At 40.2% G+C, this 21142-nt stretch overlaps 1 protein-coding gene across 1 annotated transcript in view; it reads right to left on the minus strand.

Moving 5' to 3' along the window:
* The window catches only part of LOC131684531 (solute carrier family 22 member 21), a 240834-nt gene extending 220576 nt beyond the window's left edge, over window positions 1-20258 (minus strand). Inside the window, exon 1 of the mRNA XM_058967497.1 lies at window positions 19248-20258. The gene's annotated coding sequence lies outside the window, so the exon portion shown is untranslated. The remainder of the gene's footprint in view (window positions 1-19247) is intronic.
* Window positions 20259-21142: the final 884 nt, after the last annotated feature.

The following is a 21142-nucleotide window of genomic DNA, read 5'->3' on the forward strand; positions in this document are numbered from 1 at the left end:
GCAGCCGTCCCGGTACTGTGGTCTTCCGCATACCTATAGCAGGCAAGTATAAAGCCTCTGTGAGCTCTTTTTTGCCTCAAAACTCGATTTACAGCCTTGGACAACGACGAGACAAGCTGCTACTATACTACCAAACGTATCAATTCAACCGTTGAGGAATATCGCCTTGCAGTCTCCGATAACAGTTTTGATATCATCGTCTTGGTCGAAACGTGGTTAAACGATGACACGCTTTCCAGTCAGGTGCTCGATACTGGATATGAGGTTTTTCGTTGCGACCGGAACCCTAGCAATAGCCGTAAATCAGCTGGAGGTGGTGTATTAGTAGCAGTTAATCGCAGCTTGAAGGCACGAGTTGTTGAGAAGACTTGTTGGGATTGCCTCGAAGAGATCTGGACGATAATCGAGCTTGGCGACCGTAAGTTGTAATTGTGTGCGTTGTACGTCCCACCCGACCGAGTTCGTAACATCGAATATGTTGACCCGCACTGCAGCTCAGTTATTACCATCCTCGAAGACGCTAAATCGGTTGATGAGATCATTGTACTAGGAGATTTCAATCTCCGCTGCATTTCGTGGAGATCTTCTCGTAATGGATGTCTTTACCCGTATTCCGATCACTCCGTTCTTCACTCAGGGGCGGTGAGGCTTCTTGACAGCTACAGCTAAGTCACGTTACTACAAATTAATTCTATTGCCAACGAGAATAACCGCCACCTTGATCTTTGTGTTGTCAGCTATCAGGTTGCTGCTCGTCTCATACGACTTCCACAAAGCTGATCATCGCAGACCTGTTCTCCACTCTCGATTGGCTAAATATTCTGGACCCCGAAGATGTTGATACGGCAGCTCAAACATTTTCCAACGTTTTGCGTTATGTTATTGACGGGCACGTCCCGAAGAAAGTTCATCATCTACAAATGGGCACTCCTTGGCAAACGAGCACGATGCGACGGCTGAAGTCCATTAAGAGAGCTGCTCTGCGGAGGTTTACCAAGTATCGCACAATTTCACTTAGAAACTATTACGTCAGTCTCAACCATGCTTATAAACCAGCTAGTCAGGATAGTTTCTTTCGATATCAGCGAAATATTCAGCGTAATCTCAAGTCGCATCTAAAACGTTTCTGGAAATATGTGAATGAGCAGCACAAGGAATCCGGACTGCCGTCGCCTATGACTTTCAATGGCCGCACAGCTACCACATCTCACGATGTGTGCAGACTTTTTTCGTAGAAATTCGCGAATGTGTTCACAGATGAGGCTATAACAGTAGATCGAATTGAAGTCGCTGTTAGTCAACTTCCGGTTGTGACCCAAACTCTAAGCGCTATCGATGTCAATGAAATGATGATTACCAGAGCTTGTTCTCGGTCAAAATCGTCTTTCAATCCGGGACCCGATAGCTTCCCTTCAGTAGTTTTGAAAAAGCACATCAACGTTTTAGCGACTCCACTTCTTCGCATCTTTATAGCATCTATTGCCAGTGGCATCTTTCCATCCTGCTGGAAGTGCGCGAATATGTTCCCAGTCCATAAAAAAGGTAATAAGCGAAACGTCAATAATTACCGAAGAATTATTTCATTGAGTGCTGTCTCGAAGTTGTTCGAGCTGGTGATTACGGAACCTCTTCAGGCTCATTGCAAGCAGTACCTACGTGACGACCAACATGGCTTCACGCCATGTCGTTCGACAACGACTAACCTGCTTTGCCTAACATCTTACATCATAGAGAGTATGGAACGTCGCGCTCAAACCGATGTTATCTTTAAATACAGACCTATCTGCCACTTTTGACAAAGTGAACCATGACATAACAATCGCTAAAATGGAGAGATTTGGAATTAACGGTAGTCTGTTGCAGTTGTTTCGATCCTACCTTTCAGGTCGAGAAATAGTGGTTGTCATTGGAGATTGTCAGGCACCCACATTTACTTTCACGTCAGGAGTACCAGGGAAGTCACTTGGGACCGCTGATGTTTCTGCATTACTTCAACGATGTTCGTCTAGTTCTGAAGATTCCACGCCTGTCCTTCGCAGACGATCTCAAAATGTTTCTTCTCATCCGCTCTACTGAAGACTGTAGATTACTCCAACGACAGTTTGAAACCTTCGCTGACTGGTGTAACACGAACCGTATGTGTATAAATCCAGAGAAGTGCTCGGTGATATCGTTCTCACGAAAAAAAGACCCGGTTTGTTTTAATTACCTTCTACTGGATACTGAAATTGAACGCGTTAGTCAGGTGAAGTAGGAGTGATACTAGACTCGCAACTTACGTTTAAACAGCACGTCTCCTATACAGTTAGCAAAGCATCTCGAATGCTGGGATGCATCTTCAGGATAGCGAAAAATTTTACGGACATTTATTGTCTCAAAGCGCTGTACTGCTCTTTGTCGCGGTCAATCCTGGAGTACTGCTGCGAAGTTTGGAGCCCAAACTATAACAACGGTGTTGAGAGAATTGAGTCCGTGCAACGATGCTTTTTACATTTTGCGCTTCGTAGGTTGCCGTGGAGAGATGCCGTCCGTCTGCCAAGTTACGAAAGCCGGTGCCAACTGATTAGTTTGGAACCCCTGCTTGTTCGAAGGAATACAGTAAGGGCTTTGTTCGTTGCGGATACTTTGCGAGGTCATCTGGATTGCCTAGCCAACTTGGAGCAAATTAACATAAATGTCGCAACAACGCGTGACAACCTCATGCTACGGTTGCCATTTCAACGCACTAATTATAGCATGCACGGGACCATTACTGGCCTACAAAGGATCTTCAACCGAGTCGCATTAACTTTCGACTTTAATTTGTCTCGCCCAACTCTACGTCTACGATTTTACAGAACCTTCAACGTACCCATTAATTTCGGCTGATTCCTTCATTGTTGTTTTGTTCACTGTATTGTTATTATTTTTATCAAATTTTTTAACGATTTGGCTGTTAGCAATAAGTTTAGCATTAAGACATCATTGGGTCTCTGAATTGCCTGTTGGTGTATAGCTTGAGCTTGAGCTTGAGCTTGAGCTTGAGCTTGTGCGACCACCCCTGGCTGCTACTCCGTTATCGAGCTGGACTAGCTGAAGTTGCACAGAGAATAAGTAGATAATTATGCTTGGGAATAGCGAAACATTTTTCAATGTGCAACTCCTGGTAATCCTAAAGTATTGATCAATGCCGGCGCTGGCCAGGCCCGAATCGCGGAAGGAAAAGGAAGGAATGGTTAGTCCGATACATGCTTTTACTAGAGGCCGTATATACTACTGCGCACTCCACAAGTATCACAGGAGGAGGATATTTTTGTTAGTAAGAGTAAAGAAGTTGGATCATTTCTTCTTTACCGACGCCAGAGAGGTGACTTTACGATTTTTATATGGAAAAAGTAAAAAAAACATGATAAAGTAAGCTTACCCTATTCAGAGGGTTCTAGAGTGCCACGCACCAAACCTTCTTAGATTTATTGTGCATGGTTTAGACAGTTAAAAAAGTGCCTGTTCGTGTATTTTGGTTTGCACCATACTTTCTTATACGTAGTTGAAGTTGGTGTAAAAAAATGTAAAAATCCTCAATAACTTTGAAACCAATGAGTATTTTTAGATACAGTCTTCGACAATATTATGTGGTTTTGATACCTACATATTTGTCTTGAACATAGTTTGCACGAAAAGTCACAATGAAAAAAGTTATATTATAAAAACTAGATTTAAGGGGGTTGTCATAGAAAACGTCTTATAAATCGATAACCTTTAATCCTACAAGCTCAATTTTTTCAACAAAATTTTTCACCATGAGCATTTCTAAAACTTTGTCGAAGACACCAACTTTCTACTTCGTCAGTATAAAAAGTTAAATTTTTAGTTTGATTATAGTAAGCCATGCCTGATTTCCATTGTTATCAGATTGTGGGGAACATTCATACGAACAATTCCTCCGTATACACAATTCCAAAGACACTCTGTGAATAAATTCGATAGTTTGGCCTCTAGTGAATTAAGTTCACGTTTTTGCCGTTTCCGACCACTGTGCAACGGCTTTACTTCCCTTCCGAAGGAGAGACGTGACCACAGATTTTTTCACCTCAGAAAAATCTCAACGACCTCGGCTGGAATTGAACCCAGGCAAATTGGAATGAGTGGCGGTCACGCTTACCACTCAACCACCGGCGCCGTTTCTGAATTGCCTGTTGGTGTATATACGACAAATACAAATACAATTGTTCTTATAGTGCAAATCGTGTATCCAGCCTTTTAAAATATTACTAACTGCATCTTATACGTTAGTCGACATACAACCACCAAAGACACTGGTCACGAAACTCTGCTACTGTCTGATCCAGCGCAAAACGAACCACAATACAGTACTTCTTTTCTTGTGTGCATTGTCTTAAGAACAAAGAAAACAGTTCGATCTACTTTTTCCCTCTGCCAAGTTGGAGCAACAAAGAGCAAAATGAACGACAGTTAGTGTATCTAGAACAAAGAAAATGAGTGAATTTGATGAAAAAGCATTACTTCGACCCAACACAGCGGTTGTTGACTTAAGACTTTTGTTCTACGCGACCGAGTCTTCGTGAGGTGGAACATTTTCTGAAGGTGAAAATGAAGCTTAGGCTTAAGGATGTCATATATCTTCAGTATCATCACTTGCGCAGTACGGTATTGATATCATTCAACACGCTAGACCAAGCAAAACGATTCACTTTATAGAACAACCTAAAACACGTCTTTGAAAGTGACAGTGTGAAGATACCAGTATATATAGAAAACAATTATATAGATGTAAGGCTACATGATTTGTCACCGCGTACGCCGCATGAATCAATTACAAAATACATGTCGCAATTCGGAGAAGTGGAATCAGTCACACCTGATACTTGGAGAAACTTTTTCCCGGGTATTCCCAACGGTGTTCTTGTGGTGAGGATGCGGGTCGTAAGACCTATTCCCTCCCACTTGACTATACAATTCAAATATAAAGAAACTAACATCAAACAAACCACGATATGTGCCCACGAAGGGCAGACTCCTACGTGCAAGTACTGCAACCAGACGGTACATCATGGAACACCTTGTTTGGAAAATGTTGAGGAGAATGCATCACAACAAATTGCCCACACATCTTCGGCAAACCAATCCGAAACACAGTCTTCAATAACATCACCAGAACCACAAACGGTTGCTCAAGCCATAATAACAACTGTAAAATCAGCATGCAATGCTTCAGAATCAACTGCTAGCACCATCGGCGAGGAAGCAAATAACAACGACAACGGCTTTACGCTCGTGACCCGTAAGGGCCATAGGAAAGGAGGAACATCTGATCGTGAACATCAAGTCACCACAAACGATGATGACATAGACGGCAACGATGAAAACGCAATGGACCCATAAGATATTTTCCCGCCGCGAAATAAAGTCTCCCCGCGCAATAAAAAGTTTCGAGAGATCCAAAGGACGCTCAATAACTTTTGTTTTTATACATTTTTATATTGTAATTATTTAAGAGATCCACGGCTCCGTTAAGCTACCGCAATGAGCCGTGTCAAATAAACAAATTTGAAAAAAAACTGCATCTTATAAAATTGCAATAATATTAAGTTAATCACTAATCACGCAGAAAAATTAAGCATATTGAAATCAAAAATATGTGTTATTGTGTTATTGAATTCAATAAAATTAATTCATAGCTAAAATAAAAAAAAATAATTGTTCCATTTTTGCCTTTCTCATATAGAAAGGTTATGCAATCACTCTGAAAAACGTCAACCTAATCCCGGCCCGGAGGGCCGAGTGTCATATCCCATTCGACTCAGTTCGTCGAGATCGGAAAAAGTCTGTATGTGTGTGTGTATGTGTGTGTATGTGTGTATGTGTGTGTATGTATGTGCGTATGTGTCAAATAATGTCACTCATTTTTCTCAGAGATGGCTGGACTGATTTGCCCAAACTTAGTCTCAAATGAAAGGTGCAACCTTCCCATCGGCTGCTATTGAATTTTGGATCGATCGGAATTCTGGTTCCGGAATTACGGGTTTCAGAGTGCGGCCACGCAGAAATTTCTCATATAAACTATAGGAAAAATTAAAAATAGAATTTTTATTTTTGATGCTAAATGTGTTCAAGGTGCATGAAACGTCGAGATTTGATGCAAACTCGAAAAAAATTTGAATCGTCGTCAAACTTTCGTCGAACTTTTTTGGATTTTGGCACATTTTTGCCTTTCTCATATAGAAAGGTTATGCAATCACTCTGAAAAACGTCAACCTAATCCCGGGCCAAATTTTTTTTTCGACTCGCATAAGGTTTCTGGATTTTAACAGGGGCGTAGTTGATGGTTTACGGAGAGGGGTTACACCCCCGCCCCTCTACTGTTCACTCCCATCCTTTAAAAATCTCCTTAAATCACCCCTCAGACCACCACCCCATCCAGCCCTCATACCCCTACCTTTCAACCCCATCATCTTTAAACCACCACTATATCACAAAGCATACCAATTTAAGCTGGGGAGTCGTTCGTTCATGGGACTTTCGCCCTCCTCACATACCCACCCCCGCATGACAAAATGAGTTAGCAAGCAGATAACATTGATCTAATGCTGATTAGGCTAATGGAGTATGATTATTTTTTGTTTTCACCGTCGACAAGTAGCTCATCAAGTTCGTGGCTGGCATGCCATTGTGAATAAGTGCAAAGTGTACTAAGAATGTAATGGACATTTCCACAATTATGTTGAACATAAAAAGCCTCCGTGCCATAGTTTAGAGAAATGAGAAAGGCACAATTGCACCGCTAGGTGGATTAAAACAGGTTTTTTTTAAATAAATATTAGATTGAAATTAAAACAAAATTATTGAATTAAAACTGTTTTTATTGAAAGCAAACATTTATTGTTGCTCTAATAAAAAATATTTTCGGATCAATAAGTTTGTTGTTTGATGTAATAAACAAAAAATGATTGGATTATTTTTTGTTTACTACATCAAACAACAAACTTATTGATCCGAAAATATTTTTTTATTAGAGCAACAATAAATGTTTGCTTTCAATAAAAACAGTTTTAATTCAATAATTTTGTTTTAATTTCAATCTAATATTTATTAAAAAAAATGGAACAATTATTTTTTTTTATTTTAGCTATGAATTAATTTTATAGAATTCAATAAATAAATTAATTATCTCCCGACCTATAATTTTATTTTTTGAGCTTGATCCATATTTTCTTTGAACCTACAAATCTTTTTTCTGTGCGATAATATAAGAAAAGTTTCAAATTTCAAACAAATGATATCATCCCATATGTTCAAGAAATTTAAATTTTAAAGCAAAGAAATTGGTGTTGTCAAGCTAACGTAAACTTATCGGATCAAATAAAGAGACTAAATAAAAAAATGGCAATTTCAGACGCATGCATTTTGTGCGTTAGACGCATATTTACGTGGCTTATCTGAGGTTTTGGTTTGTTGCGAAGTTTCGAGTGGATATTTATCCCCTCCCCTTATTTTTGAGTGGGTAGTATTGCCCATAGTACCCACGTGATCGATTTGACTCACCATTATTAGACGCCTAGTGGCAACGGGAATCGAGTGAAAAATCTTTCCGAAAAATCTGTGTAAGCATTTAAATGAAAATACGTTAAAAATTACCATGCACACAGGTTCGCATACGTGTATCACTGTTGTATTGTAACGCCGGCTGTTGACAAGTTGCTACTTGTTGATGACATTTCAAAACGACAGTTTTATATCTTAAACATATTAAAAGCTTTACTTGGATATCTGTTCTCAGCGCAAGAAGGGACAATTTCAACGTAACTTCGAACCTTGCGTCTCCATTTTTAATTACTCTACGCAGACGCATCCTTATTTGTTTAGTGCTTCCGTAGTATGTTGAATAGTTTGGATTTTATTTTTTTGTTTGGTATCAACAGACATTCTTCAATTGCATTGCTGCGAGGTCACACCATGGAGAATTTGTATTGTCCAGCACCCCATCATTATTACCATCAAACAAAAGCATCAGCATAGCGAATCTCCTATATTCATCATCATCATCACCATCATCATTGCACATCGTTATCACTGGCGTTGACACTCGACAGCATGTATCACAGCCTGCATCAGCTCTCACTAATTTGGGATTCTACTGCTGCTGGATTCCCGGGATGACTACAATTGATTCGGAGATGATTGTTTCAAAACAGCTTAGTTTGGCTGTCTATGGGTGGTCATCGCGAAAGTGATGACACTGTTCGGTTGTATAGATATAGACGGTCATAATTCTGCTTGTTTATTTTTATATAATTATGGTTCATCACAATCAAAATATCCATTCGAGATATTCATGGAATCAGGAAAATCTTGCTTTATGAGCTAAATCAAATATTTTGGGAAAGTGATTAGGAACTGTAGCTGCTTGGTATTTCTACTCTATTCTAGTAGTATTTCAGTAATCTTGACACAACATGTTCCTCTCTGTTTCCAGGCAGTATTGATAATTATTTCAACATTTTCAACAGCACGATCCATTTTCTGTCGGTTTGACTTGTTGGTAAAAGAACTCTACACTTATAAAATCATAGAATTCATCGAACATACATTCCAACATATCGACATGACCGTTCATAAGTTATAAGAATCGTTATAACTTAACCGAATGCGATTTTATCTAAACTAATCTAAAAAAAAAATTCTATATTTCTAAGCCATAATCATATTACAGCCGCAATTTGAGGTTTCTTATTGTGATAGATTTTCCTTTGCTGCACACCAGATCTTTATACTTTATCCTACTGCAATAATTTTTAAATTTGTTACCGAGCCCATAATTTTAGCAGTTGAAAAAACTCCACAGTCGAATGCAACGAAACGAATATCCAAAAAGTTACATGTTGTTCACTTACAGCACCAAAGTAAGCTTTCCAACCAGCTGGAACTTTACCCACATTTTATTCAAACTGAGAAAGGTGACACGTGAAATGTTGCAAATCAGACAATGTTTAAGTTTCTGACACGCTTCTCCCACCATGGCGCGGCGCTTTTTAAATCGAAGCAAAATGTGCATGTAGAACATATTGTAAACACTTTTAGTATCCATGATGAACGCCAGGACAGAGTTTATCACTGCACTATTAAATTTTTGAAGTCGGCAGACATATAACAGTTGTTTTATGACTGAATCTTACGGCGTAGCCTGTGCTTCTAACCCGCTCGGACAAATTATGCCACTTTCACAAATAGTTAATATGGGTGTTACCCAAGCGCCACATATCTCTTGGGGTTGGAAACTTTTGAGCTTCTTGTTTGTACTATTAGATAGATGCTAAAGTTACGAATAGTTAGAAAAGGAAGCGATAAAAATCATGAATTTTAGTTATTCCTATTAGTTCCACATGGCACGGCTCGTTGCGGTAGCTAGACGGAACCGCGAATCTTTTATATCTTTAAAATAAATTTAAAAAAAATAATACTTGAAGTGTGTCTTTCGAATTCCTTAAAAGCAATTTATCAGTGTGTATGTTTTCAGCGCGACTTGCTAATGGATAATGGAAGAATCATTTGGTCCGCCTTCTCCATTGTCACTTTCGTAAAAACTAAAGGGTATCCCACAGCAAATTGCGTCCCGGAAAAAAAACACTGTAGAAAATAATCCATTGGGTACTTTCTCTCGAAAATGTGGGTAGAAGTAGTTTAGAGTGAATCGTTCACACTGTATTTTTGTTACTGTCAGTTTGCCAAAAATTGGAAAAGATGGCGTCACCTGAAAAGCAAGGTCGCGAATTGATTTTGCGCAAGCACCTGGAAAATTCTCAACTCTCTCATAGGGATATCGAAAAACAACTCACAATCCTGCAGTCAAAGGAGAATCGTGTGATTAAACGTTGCTGCTAAACTCTGAGCATCGAACGGAAGAAGAAATGTTGTCAGAGTGCGAGTGAAAGCGTGTAAGCGGAATGCCACTACTCTTGTCCGGGATGTGGTCAAAAAGTTCAATCTGTGCAAGTCTTTCGTTCCGAGAGCCAAGGACCGGAAGGGACTGTAAAGTGCACAAAGTGCAGAAGACTGCAAATCGTGACAGCGACAAAATGCAGTGGGAAAGTCAAGGGTCCGAAAACTGTACACCCAGATGCTGACGAAGCCTCATTGTCTCATCATGGATGATGAGACTTACATCAAGGCGTACTTTCGGTAGCTTCTGGGGCTGCTGTTCATCATCACCCAACACAAGCTTGATGTTCCGGAGGAAGTAAGGAAGCAGAATCTTTCAAAATTTGACAATAAATACATGATTTGGCAAGCAGCGATCTGCTCATGTGGCAAACGGATTGCGTCGTTTGTGACTACCGGGACTGTAAACGGGAAGATCTACCCCAAGGAGTGTCTACAGAAGCGTCTGGCTTCTCTTTTGAAGTAACGCGAGGGCCCTACGATCTCCTGACCTGATCTAGATTCGTGCCACTATTCAAATGTTGTTGTGGAGTGGTACGAAGCCAACGCACAGTGGTTCCAGTCCTTAAGAGAGGTGGTCATAAATATATGCAATGCAAATATTTATACAGAAATACATTTCTTTAGTAAATTTTGGGTCGCTAAATCCGAATTTCACATTAAAAAATGTATTGTATTCACCTAACAGCGATATATATCCTTTCTTATTACACTAATCATTCACCATAATTTATTATTATTTTTTCTCTAACATAATTTTAGAGAATGAAATAGTACATGTTTTGATGCGCCTGTGAAAATTGTTTTATGATTTTTCATTGAAAATTCTCGAAACTGCAACTTTTGTGCTTGAACGTCAATATTTTGATATCGTTTCCAGTGTATCATGCTCACAGACCAATCTCGTGAATCAACTCACAAACCAATCTTCAATTTTGGAATGTTATTCTTGATTATAAAGGACAAAATTTGAAATTTATTGTGAATTTTTTCCTAAGAGTACATTTTATGAATGCAAATAGTTTACTCACCTTAAAAATAAATGTTTGCGCATAAATAAAAATACCGTCGATAGTGTACCAATTATTTTAAAAAGGAGTAATAGTTCATGACTTCAAATTTATTTTGTAAATTAGAACTACGGACATCGTATGAATCGCAACGGGCTTTCTCAAAAAATCCGTATTCGAGAACATTATTGTGGTACGAAGCGAAGTGAGCCGTTTGCCTCGTATAACGAATATTCTGTACCGACATATGTTTCGAAAAGTAGCGTCCAATAAATTAATATAACTCAGGTTGTAATGATCCGATCGAAAAGAAATATTGGGAAAATGTTGATTAAGCTATATAATTTCAAGATCTGAATAATAAAACAATATAATTTTAAACTGCGAAATAATTTTTTTCATCCTAGACATTCCAAGTGCAGATTTGCGCAGCTGAATCTTAGTTTAAGTGAAAGTGAATAGTCTGAAGATCATTTAAAAAAAAATTCGCGAGGGATATCGAGGGAAAAAGTTAATTAAAGCCAAGTTCAATATTTTTAGTTAAATTCTTCAAATGCATATGCAAACATATTCATTTTTCTGCACTCCATATTTACCAAAACACAATAATTATCGTTCAATACACAACTACTAGCAACGTTGTCCAATAAAAATACTAATATTGATAACTACAGTTCAACAAAAAAATTCTGACGAGCATCAACGATTATCAATATTATTTAACTTATCGGTAAATAACGAACCACCCTATGCATTCTTTTATTTACTAAAAAATCAGTTCATTATTGGCAAAATCAAGTTTGAAACAATAAAACATACATCCAAAACCATGTAATCGCAAGATGAAAACACGCTTTTGCCGAAATATTTTTTTGTATTATTGGCCTATGGGGGAACCACTGTGCAACGAGGCCACTATTTTCGTTCCCAAGGATATCTCTGTAACGCACCGCAACTAAGGCCCATCGAAAAATACTGGGCAATTATGAAGCAGGCACTACGGAAGCATCCCAAGTAGGGCAAATCTGAGGAAGACTTGAAGAAAAAGTGGGTTTATGTACAGAAGAAGCTGTAGCCAAATGTTGTACTGAACCTAATGAATGGAGTTAAGCGTAAGGTGTGAGCGGACGCTAATGGTATTAAAGTTGAATTTAATAAATATGCCAATAGCTTACTAATGGGTTATATTTTATTGTCTGAAAGTTTGAGAAGCATCGAATCACTAGGTAATTTTCTACAGTGTTTTTTTCCCGTGATGCAATCTCATGTGGGACACGCTTTAGTGGTACACAGACAGTAGCGATACGGGTGGTGGCGGCAATCCAAGTGATGGGCTTTTCCCTGTCCAAGAGGTGGTGGATTGCGCACACGAAGGTATTATGATCGCCAGGATCAACGACGTAATCGTATGTAGCTGTTATGCTTACCCACGGGTAAAACAAGAGCAGTACAATTGGATGTTGGACGCACTAACCGACTTGTTAGTGGGACGAACGCCGGTTGTTATAGGAGAAGATTTTAGCGCTTGGGCCGTAGAAGAGGATAGCAGGCTGTCCAGCCTCGATCTAATTCCGAATGCCGACGAGCTGTCGGAAACATTAGTGAGGGCGTGTAACGTAACAATGTCAAGGATAATGGAGCCGGCGTCCGGCGTATTGGTAGTACGAAAGGCTCAGCGTCCTCCGTACTACTTGCTTAAAATCCAGAAGACACTTTCAGAGAGCAAAATCTGAGACAGACAGAGAGGAGTGTAAGGTGGCATTCCGGGCGGCTGGGGCCGGTTTTAAACGCTAGATAGTGCTTAGTAAGTCCACCTGCTACAAGTAGTTGTGCAGAGCAGTAGACGCTAACCCCTGGAGCCACGTTTACCGTGTCGTGATGTCAAAAATCAAGGGCCTAGCGATGCCAGCATAAATTTGGCTGGCTTGATTCTCGACAGTGCGAATCAAGCTCAGACTAAACCAGTACCCAGCGCCAGGGCCGGCGGAAAGCGTGGGTAGTATGGGTAGTACTACCCACTCGAAAATAACCGAGTGGGTAATTACCCACTCAAAATTTTGAACCATTTCAAAAAATTTAGATGTGCAACGCATGTATCTCGCACTACACACTTTTGAAAACATCGATGTACCACAATTCCATTTGCATAAACTAACGTGATTTAATGTGAATGTAATGTAAGCGTGTGCATTGCGAAAAGGGAAAAAATCCTTACTAATGGATCCCTCACCCTATGCTTTCTACCCACTCGGGCGTAAAGTGTTTCGCCGCCCCTGCCCAGCGCGAATACCCATGGACGGTCTCCCACCCTGTGGTGGGATAAAGTGTGCTCAGAGCTGTACGCGGAGAAGTCCACTGCATATAAGGCCTTCCGGGAAGACGGGTTACCCGCTAGCTATCAGCAGTACGCGTCGCTAGAAAGGCGAATGAAGAGTTTAATGAAAGCCAAAAAACGCAGTGAAACAGCGATGAGCACTCTTTGGGGTACGGCTCGACGTATGCGTAACCGAAACAGTACCAACGAGAACGTGGAATATTCAAACCGTTGGATATTCGCTTTCGCCAAGAAGATCTGGACTCTGGACTCTGTCCCGGTACAGAAAACGTACCGCGCCGCGTCTCCTCAGGATACCGCGAACGAAACACCGTTTTCGATTGTGGAGTTCTCACTTGCTCTCTTATCATGCAACAATAACGCCCTAAGGTTAGACAGAATCAAATTCAACTTGCTGAAGAATCTGCCTGACACTGCAAAAAGGCACTTGCTGAACTTATTTAACAAGTTTCTTGAGGGTAACATTGTCCCTCATGACTGGAGGCAAGTGAAGGTCATCGCCATTCAAAAACCAGGAAAACCAGCCTCCGACCACAACTCCTATCGACCGATTGCAATGCTGTCCTGTATTAGGAAGTTGTTCGAGAAAATGATCTTGTTTCGCCTCGACAATTGGGTTGAATCAAATGGCTTACTGTCAGATACACAATTTGGCTTTCGCAAAGGCAAAGGGACGAACGATTGCCTTGCGTTGCTGTCTACAGAAATCCAAATGGCCTATGCTAACAAAGAGCAGATGGCATCAGTCTTCTTGGATATTAAGGGGGCTTTTGATTCAGTTTCTATCAATATTCTGTCAGTGAAGCTGTACCAGCATGGTCTTTCACCAATTTTAAATTACTTTTTGCTAAACCTGTTGTCTGAAAAGCACATGCACTTTTCGCATGGCGATTTAACAACATTGCTATTTAGCTACATGGGTCTTCCCCAGGGCTCATGTCTAAGTACCCTACTCTACAATTTTTACGTGAATGACATTGACGATTGTAAGGCAACTTGCAGACGACGGGGTGGTCTCTGTTACAGGGCCCAAAGCTGCCGACTTGCAAAGACCATTACAAGATACCTTGGACAATTTGTCTGCTTGGGCTCTTCAGCTGGGTATTGAGTTCTCCACGGAGAAAACTGAGTTGGTTGTTTTTTCTAGGAAGCGTGAGCCGGCGCAACTCCAGCTTCTATTGATGGGTGCAACGATCAATCAGGTTTTCACATTTAAATATCTCGGGGTCTGGTTCGACTCTAAAGGTACCTGGGGATGTTACATTAGGTATCTGAAACAGAAATGCCAACAAAGGATCAATTTTCTCCGAACAATAACTGGAACATGGTGGGTTGCCCATCCAGGAGACCTGATCAGGTTATACCAAACAACGATATTGTCGGTGATGGAGTACGGGTGTTTCTGTTTCCGCTCCGCTGCGAACATACACTTCATCAAACTGGAGAGAATCCAGTATCGTTGCTTGCGCATTGCCTTGGGTTGCATGCACTCGACCCATACGATGAGTCTCGAAGTGCTGGCGGGCGTTCTTCCGCTCAAAAATCGATTTTGGGAACTCTTATATCGATTGCTCATCCGATGCGACATTCTGAACCCGTTGGTGATTCAAAATTTCGAGAGGCTCGTCGAGCTTAATTCTCAAACCCGTTTTATGTCCTTGTACTTTGACTACATGGTACAGAGCATCAATCCTTCTTCTTACAATCCCAACCTTGTCCGTTTCCTAGATACTTCTGATTCTACTGTATTCTTCGACACATCCATGAAGGAAGAGATTCGTGGAATCCCGGACCATATACGCCCTCAAGTGATCCCCAATATATTTTATAATAAATTCCGAGAAGTCGACTGCGACAAAATGTTTTACACTGACGGATCAAACCTCGATGGGTCCACTGGCTTCGGTATCTTCAGTAATACTATCACCGCTTCATTCAAGCTCAATGATCCTGCTTCAGTTTACGTCGCAGAGTTAGCTGCAATTCAGTACACCCTTGGGATCATCGACACTCTGCCCACAGATCACTACTTCATCATTTCGGACAGCCTCAGCTCTATCGAGGCTCTTCGTGCGGTGAAACCTAAAAAGCAATTCCCGTATTTTCTGGGGAAGATACATGAGTCCTTGTGTACGTTATCTGAAAAATCTTATCAGATTACCTTTGTTTGGGTCCCCTCTCATTACTCTATCCCGGGCAATGAAAAGGCCGACTCATTAGCAAAGGTGGGCGCATTAAATGGTGACATATACGAAAGACCAATCTGCTTCAACGAATTTTTTAGTATTTGTCGTCAGAGGACGCTCAACAGTTGGCAAACCTCGTGGAGCAATGGGGAACTTGGACGATGGCTACATTCGATTATCCCAAAGGTATCAACGAAGCCTTGGTTCAGGGGGATGGATGTGGGTCGGGATTTTATTCGTGTAATGTCCCGACTTATGTCCAATCACTACACCATGGATGCGCATTTGCGGCGTATTGGGCTTGCGGAAAGTAGTCTGTGCGCTTGTGACGAGGGCTATCACGACATCGAGCACGTTGTCTGGGTATGCGCCGGGTATTGTGACGCCAGGTCTCAGTTAAAGGATTCCCTTCGGGCCCGAGGTAGACCACCCAATGTACCAGTCCGAGATATGCTGGCAACTCGTGATTTCCCCTATATGTCCCTTATTTATACTTTCATAAAAACGATAAATATCCCAATTTAGCCCCTCTCTTTTTATTTCTCGTTTTTAGAGTTTCCTCCTGCCTTGTGGAACCGATCAGCTCCAGAGTGCCACTATGTAACCGCCGTCACCCTTACCACTACGCCTGCATAGAAGGAAACTGAAGCGAGAGCGACTCGAGGTCCGATGACTTTTGAAGGATTCCCCGCGGGTCCAAAGAATACCATCCGCCAATCCGGTACTCGACGACTTACTAGACTGAGGCGCAAATTTGTTTCGCTGATCCCCCCCCCTTTGGGCGAAAGTTGCAAGTTTTGCTCTTCTTTCCCTGTCACCATACGCCTACTCTCCCCTATCCTTGATACAACTGCTGCTACACTGATGCGGAAATAAGCCACCCTCTGAATATCTCGACCAAGCATAAGTTTTCGTTAAAAAAGTCAAATTAGTATTCTGTATTCCTAGTTTTAAGATAGCTATAATTTTTACTCTTTTTTGAAACTCTTGTTGTAGAATTGTATCCCTATTTTTAAGATATCTGTGAAATTTCTCATAAATATTTGTTCCCCTTTTGTGTACTAAACTATATTGTTAGTTTTAAGATAACTGTAAAATATTTCGTAAAATACCATTACTCCCCCTCTTGTATATCAAACTGAATCCCTTGTTTTAAAATTTTTCATAAAAAAATCTTTTGGCCCTCTCTTGTATATTGAATCTTATTTCTAGTCTTAAGATAGCTGTAAACTTTCTTTTCTTTGTAAAAAAAAATATTTCAGCATTGTAACCTCCTAGTTTTAAGATATCCAAAATGTAAAAACAAAAGAATTTGGCACCGTCAAGCTAACGCATTTGTGCCTATCGAATAAACGAAATGAATAATAATAATAGCCTAATAATACTGGTTGGCCGACAAAATTGGGTCAAAAAACTGATAAAATCAGGGGCCGATAAAAACGAGTTTTCAATGTACATACATTTCCACGATTTTAAGGAATTGATCGTCAAAATATTGTGTGTTCTGTTCAAGCCATGAGAGAATTTGTAGCAGTTGGGAGTCGTTCCGAGAACTCCGTTGGAGATGTCGAAGCATCTGTACTGGCGCGTATACCGTACTAGCTAATGATGTGACATCAAAAAATCTTGATTGACACCTTTTGACACAAGTTTGGCCGTACCAACCAGTAACGCGGGTGAAGTCGTGTAAACTGTCGAATATAAATTGCCAATTGGCATAGCTTAATTTAAAGCATGTAATAAATTATACAAAATTACTCTTGCAGGAATGGTTTTCGACAAAAAAAATTAAAAATTTTGGTTAAGTACGACGGGCAAAGTTGTTTGAATCTGTCATAATTATGCCTCTTGTTTCCCCATTCGTTAGCAAACGATTTATCCTACTTTCCGGTTGAGATATCGACGATTTATAAGTCTCTCAGAACATTACAAATTCGACGCTCTATAATGGTAAATATAAACGCCAATTCCTATCGCTAGTAATTCGTTTTGTCATAGGCAGATATAACGACGCGTATGGTGCTATTTCAGGTTCAAGTGATTCTATAATTCTTTTGGATGAGCCTTGGATCCTCGAGTGCCTAAAATTAAAAATTTTCGGGATCTTTGGTTGATTCTCCGCATTAACAAGTACGGTTCAGAACGGGTTTCTCAAATTATAAATTGTCTGGTTCGGGTCGAGAGTATAGCTTTTGATGTCATGCAAGCACGTTCCTGATGTGGTTGAGCAAGTAAAGCGACACACACCTGGAAGTAAGTTAACCCACTATAAACTTATCGGTGTAACAAACTAAAACATGATATTAATCGCATATTTGTCATGCGTACAAAATGCATGCGTCTGAAATTCTCGATGCACTATAATTTTATTTTTTATGGAAATACAGATTTCTTTTTGCTTACAATTTAAATTTTTTCAAAATATAGTGTAATAATTAGGATTTGTTTAAAATTTAAACTTATAATACTAAGAGGAATATATTTTGACACATCTACATATTAAAAAAAGAATTCAGTTCAATATGCAGAAAAGTATTGGTGATTTTATTCAGACTAAAGGATGTAATTAGAAATATTTCCATCAAATGACACTCTCAGGCTTTTACGAGGCAGCTTAGGAGAAGAAATGATTTTCTTTTTACGAAAATTTATAGGCACAATAGAACATGTTCGCTCTTTAGTGGACAAGGGAGCATAGAAATTAGTCGTGGCTTCTACGTTTCTACATTGGATATTCTCCATTTTTTCGCAATGACTGCATGTCCTGAGGCACAGAAAGGTGAACAGGTAGACGAGCCCCGTTCATAAGAACAAAGATTAGAAGACTAGATCCGACAAAAGACTCAACATGAGACTGATTGAAAATAAATTCTTATACTCCTCGATTTATGCTGAACGCATTTGCTTGCGAACCAAAAGGAGCCAACCCCATATTTCGCAATTCAAGCCCCCGTCGGAGACTACACCATCAATCTCTACTTCCCAGGCGGGTACGTAGACAATGTGCTTCATCGTATACGGTCAAGTGTTGTTTAGTTAGTTCACACGATATATCGATGATGTTAAATGCGTTATATTCTGTCCGGAAGTAGGCCTGTTGTATTAGATGCATATTATTTATATCAAAAAGGAGATTTATCGACATTATTTTGCCATTGGATAAATATTCAAATCGACCTCCATTAAGCCTGAGGTGCTGTCTGTTGTCGGAGATACCTTCCCATTAGTCAAAACTATCATGCGGACTTTAGTACCCGCGCAAAGAAGGTTTTATCGGAGGAAACATAAAATTGATGCAACGAAATTTGAAAGAATAGAGTAACTGGTACTTAGCCTTGGAACATTTGTAGTATCAGAAATCAACAAACACATTTTCGCTGAGCTGTCGGTCACATAGCTCGTTAACGAAGGGTATTATTCGAAAATTTTCACTTTCACTTACATACATCATGTCTGAACTTTCGTAACTACGAGTAAAAATCACTCCGAATCTTACTACCCACTCGGGAAAAAATGTTTCACCTGCCCTGTCGAATGAAAACATAAATAGTTTTTACGAAAACATAAACGTTTCAGTTTACGGAACCGTGATTTTTATCCATGAACATATGAACAGATTTTTTTCATGTGGCTGTTGAAATTTGGTATTAAACACAATCTATTTTCCTACTTGCACCCTGCGATAAAATTTATTAGCTCTAATCAACTATGTTCAGGCCAATTCTATCTAAAAATGAACAAAACATCTATTCCTGGTCCAATTTACCAAATAAATAATACCTGTTTTATGCCCGGCAGTGCATCACCGTGCGTCGTACCGGTCGCCGGTACTAGAAATAATTCCGCCGGTTATCACCGAGCTGCGTGTTTCGGTCCCACGGCGAAGCAGAGGGCTTATCAGTCTATTTAAAGTGATTGAATTACCACTTAGGATTCGCCTTGATTCCCATTGAACGAAACCGTCAGCAAGTGTGAATGAAACTGCTCCACACTTGATTAGGTAGCGCGGAATTGGAAACTTCACCTAGAGACAATAGACTTTGAGATAGGCTGGAAAGGGTAGCTTCCGGAACGGTTCAGCAACGCTGCCCGTTCGATGTCTGTTATTGCGAAACTGTAATCTTGGTTCATTGAGCAAATTTTACATACATCTCAAGCTCCGGAATATCTGTAGCACAGAGGAAGATCTGGTTGCATGTTTGTTCTACACTCAACTGACTTGCAAATTTTCTCCAACTTGTGCACTGCATTGCCTTTGCCTGACGTGCTGCCAAGCAAAGTGAAGTTATTAATTACTAGTAATTGAACTAATTTATCACTTGAACTGCGAAAGCTACACACTGATGGTCACTGGAAAATAGTACTGGGCGTGATGGTTACACCGCACACGGCTGTTTGCTGACCGCATACTCGAGAACTTTGACACCGTTTATGTCGCTGACTGCCATTCATCATTAACCCGTTTTTTATTGACCATCCACAGCATCTTAGGAGAGACCCCTCAGGCAGCCAGTCGGCAAATGCGTTGGCGTCATCACCATCGACTCGGATAAAGATAATTGTTCACGGTAATTAACACCCATCCGTTGTCCGAAGGCCCGTTCTCAATAATCTGCTAACTTTGGCAGCACACACAAAAAACTCGATCATGAATATTCATCGCACAAATTTCGACTGATGTCCTTCTATCGAGTGACGCCCGCCCCGATAGTTTATAATCCACTATCGGCCAACAGTTCAATGAAAAGCGATCTTCCGAACCATCACACTAACGAGAGTCACGTCGCGACAAAGTTCGAATTCAAACTGCGCTAAAGCTGACGGAGAGGAATTAGTGCTTAGTGCAAAAAATAACAAAACTTGTACATTGTTGTTGCATCCCGGGGGAGGCGGCGTTTGCCAACTGTTCGCGGTAAAAATATAATCATTGGAGGGGTGTTGATGCCGGTGTGGTTGATTTACATATGTACATGATTCTTCCGGTCAGCTGGATATGATTAGAAGTGAAGTACAAATACCTACCGGTCGTATACAGCAATGGTATGGAATTTTCTGAGAAGAAAAATTATCATACGGATTGAGCAATTCATGGCATTCATTATTTCAAGTATTTTTGCTTTCTGGGTAAATCTAGTTAATCATGTTAATAAATGGCATTTAGTTACTCACAATTGGCGAATAAATTTACTGATTCTGTGAATGCTTAAAAGGCGTTAGCGTGAGGCAATTGAACTACTCTTGACTTCTACACTGTTAGTGATCTAAATCGGCTAACGTTGCCAAGTGTATCGATAGATAACGATGTTCGAGAATAGCAAATATTGTATACCTTTTGATATAAGTTAACTTGATACGGCTCAATACGTTGGCTCGACTGAACCATGGGTGTTTTATATTTTTGCAGTTTGTAAAAAATTAAAATAAAACAAGAGCATTTATTTCTTGTCCGTTCGATCTGATTAACACAAGTTTCTACTGCGTGTTGATATTCATTTTCTTGGTAGTGAACCGTTGACTGCGGTATCTAATACAGTCGGATCTCCTACTACGCGGATTCCTACTACGCGGACCCGCGTAATAGCAATCCCACAGCTAATAAGATTTTGACTAATTGGGGCTGTGGCCGAATATTTCATCTGCTTTAACGTTTAGCGCCTTACTTTCTTTGGCAAAGT

Source organism: Topomyia yanbarensis, chromosome 2 (assembly GCF_030247195.1).
Source record: "Topomyia yanbarensis strain Yona2022 chromosome 2, ASM3024719v1, whole genome shotgun sequence".
Taxonomy (NCBI): domain Eukaryota; kingdom Metazoa; phylum Arthropoda; class Insecta; order Diptera; family Culicidae; genus Topomyia; species Topomyia yanbarensis.